Genomic DNA, 6852 nt, shown 5'->3' with positions numbered 1-6852 from the left:
GATGTGGTGGTGTCTGTGAGTGATGTGGTGGTGTCCCTGAGTGATGTGGTGGTGCCCATGAGTGATGTGGTGGTGCCCCTGAGTGGTGCCCCTGAGTGATGTGGCGGTGCCCCTGAGTGATGTGGTGGTGTCCCTCAGTGATGTGGTGGTGTCCCTGAGTGATGTGGTGGTGTCCTAGAGTGATGTGGTGGTGTCCTAGAGTGATGTGGTGGTGTCCTAGAGTGATGTGGTGGTTTTCCTGAGTGATGTGGTGGTGTTGTGAGGTGTGCAGCAGTGTGTGGCGTGCAGTAGTGTGAGGCGTATAACAGTGTGAGGCGTGCAGCAGTGTGAGGCGTGCAGCAGTGTGAGTAATGCAGCAGTGTGCAGCGTGAAGCAGTGTGAGGCGTGCAGCAGTGTGAGGCGTGCAGCAGTGTGAGTAATGCAGCAGTGTGCAGCAGTGTGAGGCGTGCAGCAGTGTGAGGCATGCAGCAGTGTGAGTCGTGCAGCAGTGTGCAGCATGCAACAGTATGAGTAATGCAGCAGTGTGCAGTATGCAACAGTGTGCGGCGTGCAGCAGTGTGAGGCCTGCAGCAGTGTGAGGCCTGCAGCAGTGTGAGGCGCGCAGCAGTGTGAGGCGTGCAGCAGTGTGAGGTGTGCAGCAGTGTGTGGCGTGCAGCAGTGTGTGGAGTGCAGCAGTGTGTGGAGTGCAGCAGTGTGCAGCATGCAGCAGTGTGAATAATGCAGCAGTGTTAGAAATGGGTATTTCTGGTTGGCTGAGGCTTGCGCCAAAGCCAGGCAGAAACCACCATTCTAAGTCAGGGCAAGGAAGTCACCCGCCAAGATAACCCCTACTCACCCTCTAGGTAGCTTGGCACGAGCAGTCAGGCTTATTTCAGAGGCGATGTGTAAAGCATTTGCGCCCGCACCCACCAGCAACAACATCTCAGGTCCCCCACAAAAGGAACTCCACACAAGGTTATATCAAAAATAGCCTTTGTATTATACCAAACACATTAGATAATAAATACACACTTTACAATGTGCCATAGGCACGGGCAGAATTTACAGGAGATTATATACAGGGGACAGGGCCACATGGACCACTGTCATGAATAAGCACTTTTAGAACTAGCCTTTGGTAGACTTAGCACTTTGTAGAAGTAACGCTTTTAGAACACAGAACATATAATAACTGGCGGCGGGTACGGACTGTGCCTTCCGTTCTGGTGGTGCGGAACAATGCGGGTGACCTCCTCGGCAGACCGGAGAAGGCGGGAGGTGGCTGGTACGCTACAAGCGTGCGGGCGTTTCTCACCTCCCAAAGGGGGCTCTGGGCTTTTTCTGAGGCTGGGGCGACCCAAAGGTGTGCGGCTCAGAGGAGGAGGGGGGCAGGGTGCGGGCGGCCCAGCAAAGCGGACGCGGCTCAGAGGAGAGCGGCGCAGCTCGAGTTGGGCTGCCAGGCATGGGCTGCAAAGGGGGGCGAGCGAGGCACACTTCAGGCGGGGCTCCAGCGGCACCTGGAGGTCAGACAAGTCCCGACAACTTGGTAGGGAAGGCACAATAGAGTCCACTGGTCCTGGGACTCTGGTCAGGGGGCTAGCTCAGTATCAAGCCCTTGGAGATAGTTTTAAGCACCAAATAGCAAATGTAGCATACAACCAGTAACCACTGGTAAAAGGTAAGTACCACCTACGCAACCCTAACCACCTTAGGAAAATATCACGCAGGGAACAGTGAACTCACTAGCATAGCTATACTAGGAACAACAACCACCTAAGCATAAAAATACATTTAGGGGTATAGGCCAGAAACTTTACACATGATGCATGAAAACACATTCAGAGGTGTCTGAACACAGGGTGCGTAAAACCTATTACACACAGTACATTTCCTAACACCCAAAGCATAAGCGCATGAATCATAATAGCACATCAATCACATTTAGCGCAGAAATCACATGTAGCACATAACTCACATCAAAGTCCAGGTCGCGCCACTGTGCCAAAACCTAAACGTAGCAGCTGCCCACTACTTGCTGGGCAGCTGAGGACAGGGACAGAACAGGGCCTAAACGCTGCAGCTGGCACTAAGTGCTGCTCAGCTGGGGAAGGCCAAAGTAGGGCGAAGGAGTGCGACTCACTCCTGAGTCCAAAGAACAAGTCCCCTAGAAAGAAAACCTAAACGTAGCAGCTGCCCACTACTTGCTGGGGGGATGAACAAACTGCGGCATGGGCCCTCACGGGCCCTCTGAAACAAAACTACGCCAACTGTTGGAGCCCTCTGGCTCTAGAAATACATGTTGCGCATACGGTGGAGCCCTCTAGGCTCTGAAGTCAGCTATGCCCCTTGGAGCACTCTGGCTCCTAAATTAATTATGCGCAACCCCGAAAAAGAATTGGCCCCCAACGGTGGAGCCCTCTGGCTCTAGGACAACAGGGGCCCTCAGGGGCAAGAACACGGGCCCCTCTGGCCCTCGATTGGGGCTTTTGGAATCCTGGGGGCCTTCATTGGAGCCACGCATGGCTCTGGGGACACAGGCTCCCGGGACCCCCACGGGACCCTTGAAACTATACAAGAGCCATTGGTGGAGCGGCCTGCTGCCATCTGGGGCCGCTCTGACGAAGGGCACCACTCGGGTGCCTGGGGAGCACATCTGGCCTTCCCCCCCTCGCCCCAGCCGTCTCAACTTACCGGCTTTCGGCACGCGGGGGGGGGAGACTCTCTTCATCGGGCGGCGGGGCAGTCACCGGCAATGTTCCTCGAGCCCCTCCGCTTCTCTAGAACCCTCGGTGGCGCCGGCAGGGCTCTCCCTCGCCTCTGGGAGTCCTGCCTTCGTAAAGGCGCCATGCCTTACTCGGTCCTCTTTTCTCCTCGGCCGGGACAGGGGATCGGAGCCCGCGAGGCTCCAGACGTGCGTTCCAGCACTGGCCCCGCCCACCACCTCCACTTCCGGGTCGCGCTAGGTAGCGGCCCGGCAATGCTTCGCAGGCAGCCCTGGCAGCGGTGAACTCTCTGGGCATAAAACGAAGGGTAGGCTCCCTTGTGAACAGGAATCAAAGTGGAAGCGGGGTGGCACCTATGTCAATTCAACTAAGCACACGGGCAAAGTCGCAATGCAAACAACATTGGCACGGCAGCCATCAGGCAGGGTGGGCACCCGCAATGGCAACCACAAGGGCAGGAGCGCTTCCCCCGAGAGAAAACAACAGCGCTCTGCCCACACATGGAAAACAAAGCGCCCACGATGCGCAGGGGGCACAGCCAAAACCACAGGCCCCAGAGAAGGAAATGACCCCTACAGCAAGAAGGGTCCAAAGAAGTCCTGGAGCATCAAGATGGAGCACAGCAGCTCCCAGTAAAGGAAAGTCCTCCAGGAATCCAGGGGCAGGGCAGGGCCCAGGGAGGCAAGCCTTCCCCTGGGCCCAAGCAGCAGCATGGCCCTGGTAGTTTCAAGTTGGCAAACAAGAACATTTTACAAGAGGTCACAGCCTCTTTTTATACACACAATTCTTTTCTCTAAAGGTGCAGGCAAGGGGCGAACCAGATACAACTGGTTCCTGAGCACTTTGTTTTGCTCAGCCCCTCTCTCTATTCATAGGCTAGGCTAGGGTATTCAGTCGCACCACAGGGGGCGGGGCCAGCATTGTGTGTGGGAAAGTCCAGCCCTATTCAGGTCCCAGGTGCACTCCTCCCCAGCCATCAACATGCAGATCTCCCATTCACCACCGGGGCAGACCCCTCCTGACTCCTGGACCTGGCTCACCAGCTAGCTCCTGCCAATCACAAGCCAGACAGCCAATTTACATAATTGGCACAGACAGGCCAACTTCTAGAAGTGGCACTTCCACACTAGACACAATTATGCCGCACACATTATCGCGCAGCATTTAATCACACGAGTTCACACACACCAAACTCAACCCTGCACTCCCCACACATCAGGAATTACCATGGGGACACACATTCCCCATGCATTCCTATGGGAGGGCAGGCCATTCTCACACACGCACTCAGAAAGCACACGCACTTTACACTGCACCACAGTGCTAAAGTGCGCAAAGACCAGAAATCACCACAATGATGTAACATTAAAAGGCAAAAAGTTCAGGGGTGAACCTGCCAGAAGGGCCAAGTCCAACAAGCAGTGTGCAGCAGTGTGAGGCGCGCAGCAGTGTGAGGCGCGCAGCAGTGTGCAGCATGCAGCAATGTGAGTAATGCAGCAGTATGAGCAGTGGCGGCTGGTGACATTTGAAAGTGGTGAGGCGTAAATACTGCACTGTGGCGAGCGAGTGCAGCAAGCGAGGCCGAACAACCTTCGGGGGTCTCCCACAAGAACATTTTGAAAAAAGAGTGGGCAAACTGTGTATTCTCAAGCACATTTGAGAAAGAGGTGGCTTGACAAATACATCTCTGGGAGTAGACAGACAGGTCTCTTTGCACAGATACATCTCTCTCCCTGCATTCACATAGGCACAGTCACCCTGCACTCATAGACCCATTACTCACCCTTCCCTGACACATTACTAAGCCAGCAATCACCCATCCACATCACTCACTCTGGACTCACACAGGTACACTGCTCACCCTGCACTCACACAGACATCACTCACCCTGGACTCACACAGACACACTGCTCACCCTGCACTCACACAGACATCACTCATCCTGCACTCACACATACATCACTCACCCTGCACTCACACAGGCACACTGCTCAACCTGCACTCACAGAGACATCACTCACCCTGGACTCACACAGGCATCACTCACCCTGGACTCACACAGGCATCACTCACCCTGGACTCACACAGGCATCACTCACCCTGGACTCACACAGGCACACTGCTCACCCTGCACTCACACAGACATCACTCACCCTGCACTCACACAGGCATCACTCACCCTGGACTCACACAGGCACACTGCTCAACCTGCACTCACACAGGCACACTGGTCAACTTGCACTCACCCTGGACTCACACAGGCACACTGCTCACCCAGCACTCACACACACATCACTCACCCTGGACTCACACAGGCACACTGCTCAACCTGCACTCACACAGACATCACTCACCCTGGACTCACACAGGCATCACTTACCCTGGACTCACACAGGTACACTGCTCACCCTGCACTCACACAGACATCACTCACCCTGGACTCACACAGGCACACTGCTCACCCTGCACTCACACAGACATCCCTCACCCTGCACTCACACAGGCACACTGCTCACCCTGCACTCACACAGACATCACTCACCCTGCACTCACACAGGCACACTGCTCAACCTGCACTCACACAGACATCACTCACCCTTCACTTCACTGCACTGCACTCAATAGGTTTCCTTTATTACAGCCTGTCTAGGCCTGACATTGCCTGGTGACAGACTACTGTAGATAACACCACGTCTGCTGGGGCCTTTGAGCAGGTAGGGGTGCTTAGCACAGACCTGAGAATGCAAGCAACCTCCCCACAGACACTGGCGTTATTGTAGTTGTAGGCTGTTAGTTACTGCATGCGAAGACGTTCAGCAATTGCCCCCAGCCGTGTTTGCGCCCCGAAGACTGACATCATTCAACCACGATCTGTTAGAGCCAGGTAAGCCAAAACAAACATCGACAAATAAGTTTCCTGGCTCCCCATGAACTTGTCTCCAAAAGGTAGTAATGGGCTAAAATCTAAATGCGCTTTATTTTCATCTGGTATTCCATCAAAGAAGAACCTGTTCCCCTGACTCGCCCTCTCCCCCCTCCAACTTTCTCTCTCCTCTCTGGGTGTGCTGTGTTACTAGAAGCCCTTTGCAGATGTGTAAAGAGAGGTTAATACCGTTAATTCGCAGCTTACACACGCAAATGCTTTTCACCTACAGCAAATATTGATCCACTCTAAGTCCGATTGTGTGTTATGCACGCTTCATTTTGATTTCACACACACCCTTACGATCCTTGCTTCTCTCTAGTATTCACAAGCAAAGCATTGACGATACTTTGCAGCTATTTCTCTCTTCACCCCTTATGGCTCCCAGGGCACTTCACAGCTGTAGTGAGCTCCCTACATGCTTTGCTGGCATACAAAGCTCTTTCCTAAAACCCCACTTATTTTTCCTATTTACCACCTAGCTTGAAAAGGCTATTTCGTACTTTGGATTTTGAAACCATTTGTATGCTAAAGCACCCAAATAAATACTCACTCGGACCCAAGCTGCCGACTTTAGAACTTGGGGTCGGACCCAGGTTCGATTCTCTGCGTGGGCTCTACTTCGTAAAAACGAACGTGTCCTTGTTTAACGTAACTGGAGATCGTGTAAGCGCTCCAATACCCACGGATCGAGTTTGTGCAATATACAACTGCAATAAGTGTGCCTTCACCGTCCGTATCCTCTGCAAGTATGGAGAGTGAAAGGTCATGTAGTAACGATCGCATACGTCAACTTAAATATGACATATGGAAGTTGGTTAGGAACTATCGTTTGTTGGTAAAAGTACACATATGAAAGACCGAGGCCTCACGAGCATCAGTTACATACAGGTCAGCCTGGTCTCAATGTCATGGGGGGCCACATCAGCACAGCACAGACCCTGCTGCGGATGTAGGTGGTAGACATTGCCCGAGGGAAGAACGTTACAATCCTCCTTTGAAATTGACATATTTTACACTGTTCGGTCCTTTTGAATGTCACCTTCAAATTCCGATATGCATTTTTTTAACTACTTTTGTTGATTGCCGATTCACATACAAAACTCCGTCTAGTCTTAACATAAATCACCCACCGCCAGGAGAACACTAGTCTTAAAGCAACGTATGCTTACATTAACCTGGGTCATGTCGCGCAGGGCCGGGGGTTAAAATGAAACATTTAAAAAC

Source organism: Lissotriton vulgaris, chromosome 1_1, assembly GCF_964263255.1.
Source record: "Lissotriton vulgaris chromosome 1_1, aLisVul1.2, whole genome shotgun sequence".
Taxonomy (NCBI): domain Eukaryota; kingdom Metazoa; phylum Chordata; class Amphibia; order Caudata; family Salamandridae; genus Lissotriton; species Lissotriton vulgaris.
This window is presented reverse-complemented; position numbering follows the sequence as displayed.